This window comes from Pimephales promelas, chromosome 2 (assembly GCF_988280905.1).
Source record: "Pimephales promelas chromosome 2, fPimPro1.hap1.1, whole genome shotgun sequence".
NCBI lineage: Eukaryota > Metazoa > Chordata > Actinopteri > Cypriniformes > Leuciscidae > Pimephales > Pimephales promelas.
Window position 1 is genome coordinate 28,670,890 of NC_142770.1, and position 13,872 is coordinate 28,684,761.

Genomic DNA, 13,872 nt, shown 5'->3' on the forward strand with positions numbered 1-13,872 from the left:
GTGTGAGTGGGTGTTGTAGGTGATCATGTGCTATACTAGCCTGGGTAGAATTGTGGTGTAAAAACAAGACAAAAAGGAACCCCTGTTCCTCTGTCAGTTTAACATCTGATCCGTCCACTATTCGGGGACGGCGCATTATGTACATTTATGGCTCATGGAGCCGGATGCGGAGCGTGCAAAAAAAAAAAAAAAAAAAAAAAGCCCCTTTTTTGACTGGCAAACCGCTGGTGAGGATTGGGGAGAGGGGCAGGGTGCTTCTGACTGAAGGCCTGGGAATTCATACTTACCTGGCAGGGGAGACACCATGATCGGGAAGGTGGTTCACCCAGGGCGAGGCTCGGCCATTGCACTCTGGGTTGTGCTGACCCCTGCGAATTCCCCAAATGTGGGAATCTCGACTGCATAATTTATGGTAGTGGGGGACTGCGTTCGCGCTCTCCCCTGGACAACACTGGTTAAAAGGGCAGATTGTTAAAGCTCCACTTGAGGTTCTTTTGTTTTGTTTTTTTTCTCCACTTCTTCAATATCCAGAGGCAGTCCAGAGAGTTGAACTGCGGCGGTTGCTCGAGAGATACGAAACAGTCTAGGACCGGTCTGTGTGAGGAGGGTTTTCTTTTTTCTCCTCAATTCTTCAAATAGTCTCCAATATTTGACGGACGACTTAGTTCACAGCAGTTGTCCTGGAGGCAAAGTTGTTCGGAATGAGGAGTTCTATCATGTGGTATGAAAACATTGTGCACGTGTGAAACGTCACGTGATATTCAGCCACCCATGTTGTGTTTTTTTCTGTTTACAGCGCCACCAAGTGGCCAGTCGCCGCATTCCTCTTCACGTGACCACGGGCTGAGCCCGTACACAGGTGTACCGAGTTGGGTGCAATTGTCTCATTCCGTTGGAGAGTTATAGCCGTTTAAGTAAAGCCCGCCTCGCCCACCCCCAACGTTTTGGCGTACCGTCGCCAACGTGGATGGAAATTCCAACTGTTTCCCGATCCCTGTTGGCAGTCAGACTCCAGAGAATCTTTCTGCACCGGTTTGGGTCAGATCGGGCAAAAAACCTAGGACTAGTGTGCAAAAGTAGGTTTTTCAGAAAATCCAAAATACCCGAAAATCTCGCCAGCGCGACCACCCAATCCGAGGCATGCATCTTGTTCGGCTCGAGCCAAGGATTCCGGTGATGTAAGACACTTGGGTCTGCGACCGACGGTCGAGGAGTTACGAGCCATTTCGTACTTTTGATCGCTGCAGCGCCACCTTGGGGCCGATCGGGGCGAGCCTTGGTGAGGTTGTAGTACCGGGCCGGTCCTACCATCCCTCAGAGTTTCAAGTCTCTACCACGGACGCTTTGGTCTGCCCGCTCACTTTTAAGGCGGAATGTTGATGATCCAAAATCCCAGGTTGCACTCCAGAGTGTCGTGCTGTGCACTCTGTTGTGATCCATTTTCGGTGTCAACCAATCTGAGCTGAGCTTGTTTGCCGGCGACCTTAGACCCTCTCGCCGCGGCCCAGGTGGGCGTGGCCTTTGCCGGCTCCCCCGCCTCGGCGTCGCTGCGTCATCGCTTCTCGGCCTTTTGGCTAAGATCAAGTGTAGTATCTGTTCTTATCAGTTTAATATCTGATACGTGCCCTACCCGGGCACCACATATTAAATTGATTTTTGGTCCTGGGAGATGGCATAGGGGCTTGCTCCGTCCACTCCACGCATCGACCCGGTATTGCAGTACTTCTGGGAACGGTGCACCCTCCTAAAGTGTTCAATGAAAGAAATGTAGTGGTCTTGTGTGGCAGAAGGTGATAATGGAGCTAGTGTGAGTGGGTGTTGTAGGTGATCATGTGCTATACTAGCCTGGGTAGAATTGTGGTGTAAAAACAAGACAAAAAGGAACCCCTGTTCCTCTGTCAGTTTAACATCTGATCCGTCCACTATTCGGGGACGGCGCATTATGTACATTTATGGCTCATGGAGCCGGATGCGGAGCGTGCAAAAAAAAAAAAAAAAAAAAAAAGCCCCTTTTTTGACTGGCAAACCGCTGGTGAGGATTGGGGAGAGGGGCAGGGTGCTTCTGACTGAAGGCCTGGGAATTCATACTTACCTGGCAGGGGAGACACCATGATCAGGAAGGTGGTTCACCCAGGGCGAGGCTCGGCCATTGCACTCTGGGTTGTGCTGACCCCTGCGAATTCCCCAAATGTGGGAATCTCGACTGCATAATTTATGGTAGTGGGGGACTGCGTTCGCGCTCTCCCCTGGACAACACTGGTTAAAAGGGCAGATTGTTAAAGCTCCACTTGAGGTTCTTTTGTTTTTTGTTTTTTTTTCTCCACTTCTTCAATATCCAGAGGCAGTCCAGAGAGTTGAACTGCGGCGGTTGCTCGAGAGATACGAAACAGTCTAGGACCGGTCTGTGTGAGGAGGGTTTTCTTTTTTCTCCTCAATTCTTCAAATAGTCTCCAATATTTGACGGACGACTTGGTTCACAGCAGTTGTCCTGGAGGCAAAGTTGTTCGGAATGAGGAGTTCTATCATGTGCTATGAAAACATTGTGCACGTGTGAAACGTCACGTGATATACAGCCACCCATGTTGTGTTTTTTTCTGTTTACAGCGCCACCAAGTGGCCAGTCGCCGCATTCCTCTTCACGTGACCACGGGCTGAGCCCGTACACAGGTGTACCGAGTTGGGTGCAATTGTCTCATTCCGTTGGAGAGTTATAGCCGTTTAAGTAAAGCCCGCCTCGCCCACCCCCAACGTTTTGGCGTACCGTCGCCAACGTGGATGGAAATTCCAACTGTTTCCCGATCCCTGTTGGCAGTCGGACTCCAGAGAATCTTTCTGCACCGGTTTGGGTCAGATCGGGCAAAAAACCTAGGACTAGTGTGCAAAAGTAGGTTTTTCAGAAAATCCAAAATACCCGAAAATCTCGCCAGCGCGACCACCCAATCCGAGGCATGCATCTTGTTCGGCTCGAGCCAAGGATTCCGGTGATGTAAGACACTTGGGTCTGCGACCGACGGTCGAGGAGTTACGAGCCATTTCGTACTTTTGATCGCTGCAGCGCCACCTTGGGGCCGATCGGGGCGAGCCTTGGTGAGGTTGTAGTACCGGGCCGGTCCTACCATCCCTCAGAGTTTCAAGTCTCTACCACGGACGCTTTGGTCTGCCCGCTCACTTTTAAGGCGGAATGTTGATGATCCAAAATCCCAGGTTGCACTCCAGAGTGTCGTGCTGTGCACTCTGTTGTGATCCATTTTCGGTGTCAACCAATCTGAGCTGAGCTTGTTTGCCGGCGACCTTAGACCCTCTCGCCGCGGCCCAGGTGGGCGTGGCCTTTGCCGGCTCCCCCGCCTCGGCGTCGCTGCGTCATCGCTTCTCGGCCTTTTGGCTAAGATCAAGTGTAGTATCTGTTCTTATCAGTTTAATATCTGATACGTGCCCTACCCGGGCACCACATATTAAATTGATTTTTGGTCCTGGGAGATGGCATAGGGGCTTGCTCCGTCCACTCCACGCATCGACCCGGTATTGCAGTACTTCTGGGAACGGTGCACCCTCCTAAAGTGTTCAATGAAAGAAATGTAGTGGTCTTGTGTGGCAGAAGGTGATAATGGAGCTAGTGTGAGTGGGTGTTGTAGGTGATCATGTGCTATACTAGCCTGGGTAGAATTGTGGTGTAAAAACAAGACAAAAAGGAACCCCTGTTCCTCTGTCAGTTTAACATCTGATCCGTCCACTATTCGGGGACGGCGCATTATGTACATTTATGGCTCATGGAGCCGGATGCGGAGCGTGCAAAAAAAAAAAAAAAAAAAAAAAGCCCCTTTTTTGACTGGCAAACCGCTGGTGAGGATTGGGGAGAGGGGCAGGGTGCTTCTGACTGAAGGCCTGGGAATTCATACTTACCTGGCAGGGGAGACACCATGATCAGGAAGGTGGTTCACCCAGGGCGAGGCTCGGCCATTGCACTCTGGGTTGTGCTGACCCCTGCGAATTCCCCAAATGTGGGAATCTCGACTGCATAATTTATGGTAGTGGGGGACTGCGTTCGCGCTCTCCCCTGGACAACACTGGTTAAAAGGGCAGATTGTTAAAGCTCCACTTGAGGTTCTTTTGTTTTGTTTTTTTTCTCCACTTCTTCAATATCCAGAGGCAGTCCAGAGAGTTGAACTGCGGCGGTTGCTCGAGAGATACGAAACAGTCTAGGACCGGTCTGTGTGAGGAGGGTTTTCTTTTTTCTCCTCAATTCTTCAAATAGTCTCCAATATTTGACGGACGACTTAGTTCACAGCAGTTGTCCTGGAGGCAAAGTTGTTCGGAATGAGGAGTTCTATCATGTGGTATGAAAACATTGTGCACGTGTGAAACGTCACGTGATATTCAGCCACCCATGTTGTGTTTTTTTCTGTTTACAGCGCCACCAAGTGGCCAGTCGCCGCATTCCTCTTCACGTGACCACGGGCTGAGCCCGTACACAGGTGTACCGAGTTGGGTGCAATTGTCTCATTCCGTTGGAGAGTTATAGCCGTTTAAGTAAAGCCCGCCTCGCCCACCCCCAACGTTTTGGCGTACCGTCGCCAACGTGGATGGAAATTCCAACTGTTTCCCGATCCCTGTTGGCAGTCAGACTCCAGAGAATCTTTCTGCACCGGTTTGGGTCAGATCGGGCAAAAAACCTAGGACTAGTGTGCAAAAGTAGGTTTTTCAGAAAATCCAAAATACCCGAAAATCTCGCCAGCGCGACCACCCAATCCGAGGCATTCATCTTGTTCGGCTCGAGCCAAGGATTCCGGTGATGTAAGACACTTGGGTCTGCGACCGACGGTCGAGGAGTTACGAGCCATTTCGTACTTTTGATCGCTGCAGCGCCACCTTGGGGCCGATCGGGGCGAGCCTTGGTGAGGTTGTAGTACCGGGCCGGTCCTACCATCCCTCAGAGTTTCAAGTCTCTACCACGGACGCTTTGGTCTGCCCGCTCACTTTTAAGGCGGAATGTTGATGATCCAAAATCCCAGGTTGCACTCCAGAGTGTCGTGCTGTGCACTCTGTTGTGATCCATTTTCGGTGTCAACCAATCTGAGCTGAGCTTGTTTGCCGGCGACCTTAGACCCTCTCGCCGCGGCCCAGGTGGGCGTGGCCTTTGCCGGCTCCCCCGCCTCGGCGTCGCTGCGTCATCGCTTCTCGGCCTTTTGGCTAAGATCAAGTGTAGTATCTGTTCTTATCAGTTTAATATCTGATACGTGCCCTACCCGGGCACCACATATTAAATTGATTTTTGGTCCTGGGAGATGGCATAGGGGCTTGCTCCGTCCACTCCACGCATCGACCCGGTATTGCAGTACTTCTGGGAACGGTGCACCCTCCTAAAGTGTTCAATGAAAGAAATGTAGTGGTCTTGTGTGGCAGAAGGTGATAATGGAGCTAGTGTGAGTGGGTGTTGTAGGTGATCATGTGCTATACTAGCCTGGGTAGAATTGTGGTGTAAAAACAAGACAAAAAGGAACCCCTGTTCCTCTGTCAGTTTAACATCTGATCCGTCCACTATTCGGGGACGGCGCATTATGTACATTTATGGCTCATGGAGCCGGATGCGGAGCGTGCAAAAAAAAAAAAAAAAAAAAAAAGCCCCTTTTTTGACTGGCAAACCGCTGGTGAGGATTGGGGAGAGGGGCAGGGTGCTTCTGACTGAAGGCCTGGGAATTCATACTTACCTGGCAGGGGAGACACCATGATCAGGAAGGTGGTTCACCCAGGGCGAGGCTCGGCCATTGCACTCTGGGTTGTGCTGACCCCTGCGAATTCCCCAAATGTGGGAATCTCGACTGCATAATTTATGGTAGTGGGGGACTGCGTTCGCGCTCTCCCCTGGACAACACTGGTTAAAAGGGCAGATTGTTAAAGCTCCACTTGAGGTTCTTTTGTTTTGTTTTTTTTCTCCACTTCTTCAATATCCAGAGGCAGTCCAGAGAGTTGAACTGCGGCGGTTGCTCGAGAGATACGAAACAGTCTAGGACCGGTCTGTGTGAGGAGGGTTTTCTTTTTTCTCCTCAATTCTTCAAATAGTCTCCAATATTTGACGGACGACTTAGTTCACAGCAGTTGTCCTGGAGGCAAAGTTGTTCGGAATGAGGAGTTCTATCATGTGGTATGAAAACATTGTGCACGTGTGAAACGTCACGTGATATTCAGCCACCCATGTTGTGTTTTTTTCTGTTTACAGCGCCACCAAGTGGCCAGTCGCCGCATTCCTCTTCACGTGACCACGGGCTGAGCCCGTACACAGGTGTACCGAGTTGGGTGCAATTGTCTCATTCCGTTGGAGAGTTATAGCCGTTTAAGTAAAGCCCGCCTCGCCCACCCCCAACGTTTTGGCGTACCGTCGCCAACGTGGATGGAAATTCCAACTGTTTCCCGATCCCTGTTGGCAGTCAGACTCCAGAGAATCTTTCTGCACCGGTTTGGGTCAGATCGGGCAAAAAACCTAGGACTAGTGTGCAAAAGTAGGTTTTTCAGAAAATCCAAAATACCCGAAAATCTCGCCAGCGCGACCACCCAATCCGAGGCATGCATCTTGTTCGGCTCGAGCCAAGGATTCCGGTGATGTAAGACACTTGGGTCTGCGACCGACGGTCGAGGAGTTACGAGCCATTTCGTACTTTTGATCGCTGCAGCGCCACCTTGGGGCCGATCGGGGCGAGCCTTGGTGAGGTTGTAGTACCGGGCCGGTCCTACCATCCCTCAGAGTTTCAAGTCTCTACCACGGACGCTTTGGTCTGCCCGCTCACTTTTAAGGCGGAATGTTGATGATCCAAAATCCCAGGTTGCACTCCAGAGTGTCGTGCTGTGCACTCTGTTGTGATCCATTTTCGGTGTCAACCAATCTGAGCTGAGCTTGTTTGCCGGCGACCTTAGACCCTCTCGCCGCGGCCCAGGTGGGCGTGGCCTTTGCCGGCTCCCCCGCCTCGGCGTCGCTGCGTCATCGCTTCTCGGCCTTTTGGCTAAGATCAAGTGTAGTATCTGTTCTTATCAGTTTAATATCTGATACGTGCCCTACCCGGGCACCACATATTAAATTGATTTTTGGTCCTGGGAGATGGCATAGGGGCTTGCTCCGTCCACTCCACGCATCGACCCGGTATTGCAGTACTTCTGGGAACGGTGCACCCTCCTAAAGTGTTCAATGAAAGAAATGTAGTGGTCTTGTGTGGCAGAAGGTGATAATGGAGCTAGTGTGAGTGGGTGTTGTAGGTGATCATGTGCTATACTAGCCTGGGTAGAATTGTGGTGTAAAAACAAGACAAAAAGGAACCCCTGTTCCTCTGTCAGTTTAACATCTGATCCGTCCACTATTCGGGGACGGCGCATTATGTACATTTATGGCTCATGGAGCCGGATGCGGAGCGTGCAAAAAAAAAAAAAAAAAAAAAAAGCCCCTTTTTTGACTGGCAAACCGCTGGTGAGGATTGGGGAGAGGGGCAGGGTGCTTCTGACTGAAGGCCTGGGAATTCATACTTACCTGGCAGGGGAGACACCATGATCAGGAAGGTGGTTCACCCAGGGCGAGGCTCGGCCATTGCACTCTGGGTTGTGCTGACCCCTGCGAATTCCCCAAATGTGGGAATCTCGACTGCATAATTTATGGTAGTGGGGGACTGCGTTCGCGCTCTCCCCTGGACAACACTGGTTAAAAGGGCAGATTGTTAAAGCTCCACTTGAGGTTCTTTTGTTTTGTTTTTTTTCTCCACTTCTTCAATATCCAGAGGCAGTCCAGAGAGTTGAACTGCGGCGGTTGCTCGAGAGATACGAAACAGTCTAGGACCGGTCTGTGTGAGGAGGGTTTTCTTTTTTCTCCTCAATTCTTCAAATAGTCTCCAATATTTGACGGACGACTTAGTTCACAGCAGTTGTCCTGGAGGCAAAGTTGTTCGGAATGAGGAGTTCTATCATGTGGTATGAAAACATTGTGCACGTGTGAAACGTCACGTGATATTCAGCCACCCATGTTGTGTTTTTTTCTGTTTACAGCGCCACCAAGTGGCCAGTCGCCGCATTCCTCTTCACGTGACCACGGGCTGAGCCCGTACACAGGTGTACCGAGTTGGGTGCAATTGTCTCATTCCGTTGGAGAGTTATAGCCGTTTAAGTAAAGCCCGCCTCGCCCACCCCCAACGTTTTGGCGTACCGTCGCCAACGTGGATGGAAATTCCAACTGTTTCCCGATCCCTGTTGGCAGTCAGACTCCAGAGAATCTTTCTGCACCGGTTTGGGTCAGATCGGGCAAAAAACCTAGGACTAGTGTGCAAAAGTAGGTTTTTCAGAAAATCCAAAATACCCGAAAATCTCGCCAGCGCGACCACCCAATCCGAGGCATGCATCTTGTTCGGCTCGAGCCAAGGATTCCGGTGATGTAAGACACTTGGGTCTGCGGCCGACGGTCGAGGAGTTACGAGCCATTTCGTACTTTTGATCGCTGCAGCGCCACCTTGGGGCCGATCGGGGCGAGCCTTGGTGAGGTTGTAGTACCGGGCCGGTCCTACCATCCCTCAGAGTTTCAAGTCTCTACCACGGACGCTTTGGTCTGCCCGCTCACTTTTAAGGCGGAATGTTGATGATCCAAAATCCCAGGTTGCACTCCAGAGTGTCGTGCTGTGCACTCTGTTGTGATCCATTTTCGGTGTCAACCAATCTGAGCTGAGCTTGTTTGCCGGCGACCTTAGACCCTCTCGCCGCGGCCCAGGTGGGCGTGGCCTTTGCCGGCTCCCCCGCCTCGGCGTCGCTGCGTCATCGCTTCTCGGCCTTTTGGCTAAGATCAAGTGTAGTATCTGTTCTTATCAGTTTAATATCTGATACGTGCCCTACCCGGGCACCACATATTAAATTGATTTTTGGTCCTGGGAGATGGCATAGGGGCTTGCTCCGTCCACTCCACGCATCGACCCGGTATTGCAGTACTTCTGGGAACGGTGCACCCTCCTAAAGTGTTCAATGAAAGAAATGTAGTGGTCTTGTGTGGCAGAAGGTGATAATGGAGCTAGTGTGAGTGGGTGTTGTAGGTGATCATGTGCTATACTAGCCTGGGTAGAATTGTGGTGTAAAAACAAGACAAAAAGGAACCCCTGTTCCTCTGTCAGTTTAACATCTGATCCGTCCACTATTCGGGGACGGCGCATTATGTACATTTATGGCTCATGGAGCCGGATGCGGAGCGTGCAAAAAAAAAAAAAAAAAAAAAAAGCCCCTTTTTTGACTGGCAAACCGCTGGTGAGGATTGGGGAGAGGGGCAGGGTGCTTCTGACTGAAGGCCTGGGAATTCATACTTACCTGGCAGGGGAGACACCATGATCAGGAAGGTGGTTCACCCAGGGCGAGGCTCGGCCATTGCACTCTGGGTTGTGCTGACCCCTGCGAATTCCCCAAATGTGGGAATCTCGACTGCATAATTTATGGTAGTGGGGGACTGCGTTCGCGCTCTCCCCTGGACAACACTGGTTAAAAGGGCAGATTGTTAAAGCTCCACTTGAGGTTCTTTTGTTTTGTTTTTTTTCTCCACTTCTTCAATATCCAGAGGCAGTCCAGAGAGTTGAACTGCGGCGGTTGCTCGAGAGATACGAAACAGTCTAGGACCGGTCTGTGTGAGGAGGGTTTTCTTTTTTCTCCTCAATTCTTCAAATAGTCTCCAATATTTGACGGACGACTTAGTTCACAGCAGTTGTCCTGGAGGCAAAGTTGTTCGGAATGAGGAGTTCTATCATGTGGTATGAAAACATTGTGCACGTGTGAAACGTCACGTGATATTCAGCCACCCATGTTGTGTTTTTTTCTGTTTACAGCGCCACCAAGTGGCCAGTCGCCGCATTCCTCTTCACGTGACCACGGGCTGAGCCCGTACACAGGTGTACCGAGTTGGGTGCAATTGTCTCATTCCGTTGGAGAGTTATAGCCGTTTAAGTAAAGCCCGCCTCGCCCACCCCCAACGTTTTGGCGTACCGTCGCCAACGTGGATGGAAATTCCAACTGTTTCCCGATCCCTGTTGGCAGTCAGACTCCAGAGAATCTTTCTGCACCGGTTTGGGTCAGATCGGGCAAAAAACCTAGGACTAGTGTGCAAAAGTAGGTTTTTCAGAAAATCCAAAATACCCGAAAATCTCGCCAGCGCGACCACCCAATCCGAGGCATGCATCTTGTTCGGCTCGAGCCAAGGATTCCGGTGATGTAAGACACTTGGGTCTGCGACCGACGGTCGAGGAGTTACGAGCCATTTCGTACTTTTGATCGCTGCAGCGCCACCTTGGGGCCGATCGGGGCGAGCCTTGGTGAGGTTGTAGTACCGGGCCGGTCCTACCATCCCTCAGAGTTTCAAGTCTCTACCACGGACGCTTTGGTCTGCCCGCTCACTTTTAAGGCGGAATGTTGATGATCCAAAATCCCAGGTTGCACTCCAGAGTGTCGTGCTGTGCACTCTGTTGTGATCCATTTTCGGTGTCAACCAATCTGAGCTGAGCTTGTTTGCCGGCGACCTTAGACCCTCTCGCCGCGGCCCAGGTGGGCGTGGCCTTTGCCGGCTCCCCCGCCTCGGCGTCGCTGCGTCATCGCTTCTCGGCCTTTTGGCTAAGATCAAGTGTAGTATCTGTTCTTATCAGTTTAATATCTGATACGTGCCCTACCCGGGCACCACATATTAAATTGATTTTTGGTCCTGGGAGATGGCATAGGGGCTTGCTCCGTCCACTCCACGCATCGACCCGGTATTGCAGTACTTCTGGGAACGGTGCACCCTCCTAAAGTGTTCAATGAAAGAAATGTAGTGGTCTTGTGTGGCAGAAGGTGATAATGGAGCTAGTGTGAGTGGGTGTTGTAGGTGATCATGTGCTATACTAGCCTGGGTAGAATTGTGGTGTAAAAACAAGACAAAAAGGAACCCCTGTTCCTCTGTCAGTTTAACATCTGATCCGTCCACTATTCGGGGACGGCGCATTATGTACATTTATGGCTCATGGAGCCGGATGCGGAGCGTGCAAAAAAAAAAAAAAAAAAAAAAAGCCCCTTTTTTGACTGGCAAACCGCTGGTGAGGATTGGGGAGAGGGGCAGGGTGCTTCTGACTGAAGGCCTGGGAATTCATACTTACCTGGCAGGGGAGACACCATGATCAGGAAGGTGGTTCACCCAGGGCGAGGCTCGGCCATTGCACTCTGGGTTGTGCTGACCCCTGCGAATTCCCCAAATGTGGGAATCTCGACTGCATAATTTATGGTAGTGGGGGACTGCGTTCGCGCTCTCCCCTGGACAACACTGGTTAAAAGGGCAGATTGTTAAAGCTCCACTTGAGGTTCTTTTGTTTTGTTTTTTTTCTCCACTTCTTCAATATCCAGAGGCAGTCCAGAGAGTTGAACTGCGGCGGTTGCTCGAGAGATACGAAACAGTCTAGGACCGGTCTGTGTGAGGAGGGTTTTCTTTTTTCTCCTCAATTCTTCAAATAGTCTCCAATATTTGACGGACGACTTAGTTCACAGCAGTTGTCCTGGAGGCAAAGTTGTTCGGAATGAGGAGTTCTATCATGTGGTATGAAAACATTGTGCACGTGTGAAACGTCACGTGATATTCAGCCACCCATGTTGTGTTTTTTTCTGTTTACAGCGCCACCAAGTGGCCAGTCGCCGCATTCCTCTTCACGTGACCACGGGCTGAGCCCGTACACAGGTGTACCGAGTTGGGTGCAATTGTCTCATTCCGTTGGAGAGTTATAGCCGTTTAAGTAAAGCCCGCCTCGCCCACCCCCAACGTTTTGGCGTACCGTCGCCAACGTGGATGGAAATTCCAACTGTTTCCCGATCCCTGTTGGCAGTCAGACTCCAGAGAATCTTTCTGCACCGGTTTGGGTCAGATCGGGCAAAAAACCTAGGACTAGTGTGCAAAAGTAGGTTTTTCAGAAAATCCAAAATACCCGAAAATCTCGCCAGCGCGACCACCCAATCCGAGGCATGCATCTTGTTCGGCTCGAGCCAAGGATTCCGGTGATGTAAGACACTTGGGTCTGCGGCCGACGGTCGAGGAGTTACGAGCCATTTCGTACTTTTGATCGCTGCAGCGCCACCTTGGGGCCGATCGGGGCGAGCCTTGGTGAGGTTGTAGTACCGGGCCGGTCCTACCATCCCTCAGAGTTTCAAGTCTCTACCACGGACGCTTTGGTCTGCCCGCTCACTTTTAAGGCGGAATGTTGATGATCCAAAATCCCAGGTTGCACTCCAGAGTGTCGTGCTGTGCACTCTGTTGTGATCCATTTTCGGTGTCAACCAATCTGAGCTGAGCTTGTTTGCCGGCGACCTTAGACCCTCTCGCCGCGGCCCAGGTGGGCGTGGCCTTTGCCGGCTCCCCCGCCTCGGCGTCGCTGCGTCATCGCTTCTCGGCCTTTTGGCTAAGATCAAGTGTAGTATCTGTTCTTATCAGTTTAATATCTGATACGTGCCCTACCCGGGCACCACATATTAAATTGATTTTTGGTCCTGGGAGATGGCATAGGGGCTTGCTCCGTCCACTCCACGCATCGACCCGGTATTGCAGTACTTCTGGGAACGGTGCACCCTCCTAAAGTGTTCAATGAAAGAAATGTAGTGGTCTTGTGTGGCAGAAGGTGATAATGGAGCTAGTGTGAGTGGGTGTTGTAGGTGATCATGTGCTATACTAGCCTGGGTAGAATTGTGGTGTAAAAACAAGACAAAAAGGAACCCCTGTTCCTCTGTCAGTTTAACATCTGATCCGTCCACTATTCGGGGACGGCGCATTATGTACATTTATGGCTCATGGAGCCGGATGCGGAGCGTGCAAAAAAAAAAAAAAAAAAAAAAAGCCCCTTTTTTGACTGGCAAACCGCTGGTGAGGATTGGGGAGAGGGGCAGGGTGCTTCTGACTGAAGGCCTGGGAATTCATACTTACCTGGCAGGGGAGACACCATGATCAGGAAGGTGGTTCACCCAGGGCGAGGCTCGGCCATTGCACTCTGGGTTGTGCTGACCCCTGCGAATTCCCCAAATGTGGGAATCTCGACTGCATAATTTATGGTAGTGGGGGACTGCGTTCGCGCTCTCCCCTGGACAACACTGGTTAAAAGGGCAGATTGTTAAAGCTCCACTTGAGGTTCTTTTGTTTTGTTTTTTTTCTCCACTTCTTCAATATCCAGAGGCAGTCCAGAGAGTTGAACTGCGGCGGTTGCTCGAGAGATACGAAACAGTCTAGGACCGGTCTGTGTGAGGAGGGTTTTCTTTTTTCTCCTCAATTCTTCAAATAGTCTCCAATATTTGACGGACGACTTAGTTCACAGCAGTTGTCCTGGAGGCAAAGTTGTTCGGAATGAGGAGTTCTATCATGTGGTATGAAAACATTGTGCACGTGTGAAACGTCACGTGATATTCAGCCACCCATGTTGTGTTTTTTTCTGTTTACAGCGCCACCAAGTGGCCAGTCGCCGCATTCCTCTTCACGTGACCACGGGCTGAGCCCGTACACAGGTGTACCGAGTTGGGTGCAATTGTCTCATTCCGTTGGAGAGTTATAGCCGTTTAAGTAAAGCCCGCCTCGCCCACCCCCAACGTTTTGGCGTACCGTCGCCAACGTGGATGGAAATTCCAACTGTTTCCCGATCCCTGTTGGCAGTCAGACTCCAGAGAATCTTTCTGCACCGGTTTGGGTCAGATCGGGCAAAAAACCTAGGACTAGTGTGCAAAAGTAGGTTTTTCAGAAAATCCAAAATACCCGAAAATCTCGCCAGCGCGACCACCCAATCCGAGGCATGCATCTTGTTCGGCTCGAGCCAAGGATTCCGGTGATGTAAGACACTTGGGTCTGCGACCGACGGTCGAGGAGTTACGAGCCATTTCGTACTT

General features: G+C 51.0%; 15 non-coding genes across 15 annotated transcripts; all 15 read left to right on the forward strand.

Moving 5' to 3' along the window:
- Window positions 1-279: 279 nt before the first annotated feature.
- LOC148996672 (U1 spliceosomal RNA) lies at window positions 280-444 on the forward strand. Its single transcript, XR_016147681.1, has one exon. It is a non-coding gene; the product is annotated as a U1 spliceosomal RNA (small nuclear RNA).
- A 1,110-nt stretch (window positions 445-1,554) lies between these two features.
- Window positions 1,555-1,745, forward strand: LOC148996673 (U2 spliceosomal RNA). Its single transcript, XR_016148976.1, has one exon. It is a non-coding gene; the product is annotated as a U2 spliceosomal RNA (small nuclear RNA).
- A 339-nt stretch (window positions 1,746-2,084) lies between these two features.
- On the forward strand, window positions 2,085-2,249 carry LOC148996674 (U1 spliceosomal RNA). The gene has a single exon (XR_016150432.1). It is a non-coding gene; the product is annotated as a U1 spliceosomal RNA (small nuclear RNA).
- Window positions 2,250-3,362: 1,113 nt separating this feature from the next.
- LOC148996675 (U2 spliceosomal RNA) lies at window positions 3,363-3,553 on the forward strand. The gene has a single exon (XR_016148987.1). It is a non-coding gene; the product is annotated as a U2 spliceosomal RNA (small nuclear RNA).
- A 339-nt stretch (window positions 3,554-3,892) lies between these two features.
- LOC148996676 (U1 spliceosomal RNA) lies at window positions 3,893-4,057 on the forward strand. The gene has a single exon (XR_016150433.1). It is a non-coding gene; the product is annotated as a U1 spliceosomal RNA (small nuclear RNA).
- A 1,110-nt stretch (window positions 4,058-5,167) lies between these two features.
- Window positions 5,168-5,358, forward strand: LOC148996677 (U2 spliceosomal RNA). Its single transcript, XR_016148998.1, has one exon. It is a non-coding gene; the product is annotated as a U2 spliceosomal RNA (small nuclear RNA).
- A 339-nt stretch (window positions 5,359-5,697) lies between these two features.
- LOC148996678 (U1 spliceosomal RNA) lies at window positions 5,698-5,862 on the forward strand. The gene has a single exon (XR_016150435.1). It is a non-coding gene; the product is annotated as a U1 spliceosomal RNA (small nuclear RNA).
- Window positions 5,863-6,972: 1,110 nt separating this feature from the next.
- On the forward strand, window positions 6,973-7,163 carry LOC148996679 (U2 spliceosomal RNA). The gene has a single exon (XR_016149020.1). It is a non-coding gene; the product is annotated as a U2 spliceosomal RNA (small nuclear RNA).
- Window positions 7,164-7,502: 339 nt separating this feature from the next.
- Window positions 7,503-7,667, forward strand: LOC148996680 (U1 spliceosomal RNA). Its single transcript, XR_016150436.1, has one exon. It is a non-coding gene; the product is annotated as a U1 spliceosomal RNA (small nuclear RNA).
- Window positions 7,668-8,777: 1,110 nt separating this feature from the next.
- On the forward strand, window positions 8,778-8,968 carry LOC148996681 (U2 spliceosomal RNA). The gene has a single exon (XR_016149030.1). It is a non-coding gene; the product is annotated as a U2 spliceosomal RNA (small nuclear RNA).
- A 339-nt stretch (window positions 8,969-9,307) lies between these two features.
- On the forward strand, window positions 9,308-9,472 carry LOC148996682 (U1 spliceosomal RNA). The gene has a single exon (XR_016150437.1). It is a non-coding gene; the product is annotated as a U1 spliceosomal RNA (small nuclear RNA).
- A 1,110-nt stretch (window positions 9,473-10,582) lies between these two features.
- Window positions 10,583-10,773, forward strand: LOC148996683 (U2 spliceosomal RNA). Its single transcript, XR_016149041.1, has one exon. It is a non-coding gene; the product is annotated as a U2 spliceosomal RNA (small nuclear RNA).
- Window positions 10,774-11,112: 339 nt separating this feature from the next.
- Window positions 11,113-11,277, forward strand: LOC148996684 (U1 spliceosomal RNA). The gene has a single exon (XR_016150438.1). It is a non-coding gene; the product is annotated as a U1 spliceosomal RNA (small nuclear RNA).
- Window positions 11,278-12,387: 1,110 nt separating this feature from the next.
- On the forward strand, window positions 12,388-12,578 carry LOC148996685 (U2 spliceosomal RNA). Its single transcript, XR_016149044.1, has one exon. It is a non-coding gene; the product is annotated as a U2 spliceosomal RNA (small nuclear RNA).
- Window positions 12,579-12,917: 339 nt separating this feature from the next.
- Window positions 12,918-13,082, forward strand: LOC148996686 (U1 spliceosomal RNA). Its single transcript, XR_016150439.1, has one exon. It is a non-coding gene; the product is annotated as a U1 spliceosomal RNA (small nuclear RNA).
- The last annotated feature ends 790 nt before the right edge of the window (window positions 13,083-13,872 follow it).